The following is a 416-nucleotide window of genomic DNA, read 5'->3' on the forward strand; positions in this document are numbered from 1 at the left end:
GTTTTTATTTGATTTAGCCATAATTTTTGTGAGTCTGATGTGTTGTAACATGTTTCACTTGAGTCTCAGCCTGAACCAAAACGCCTACATTGGTTCCAGAAAAAGAATCACAGAATCATAGAATCATTAAGGTTGGAAAAGACCTCTAAGAGCGAGTCCAACCGTCAACCCAACACCACCATGCCCACTAAACCATGTCCCTAAGTGCCGCATCTACATGTTTTCTAAATACTTCCAGGGATGGTGACTCAACCACTTCCCTGGGCAGCCTGGTCCAATGTTTAACCACTCTTTCAGGAAAGAAATTTTTACTCACGTCCAATCTAAACCTCCCCTGGCGCAACCTGAGGCCATTTCCTCTTGTCCTATCGCTAGTTACTTGGGAGAAGAGACTGACACCCACCTCGCTACAACCT

The sequence above is a fragment of the Aptenodytes forsteri genome, unplaced genomic scaffold (assembly GCF_000699145.1).
Source record: "Aptenodytes forsteri isolate BGI_AS27 unplaced genomic scaffold, ASM69914v1 Scaffold92, whole genome shotgun sequence".
NCBI classification, from domain to species: Eukaryota; Metazoa; Chordata; class Aves; order Sphenisciformes; family Spheniscidae; genus Aptenodytes; species Aptenodytes forsteri.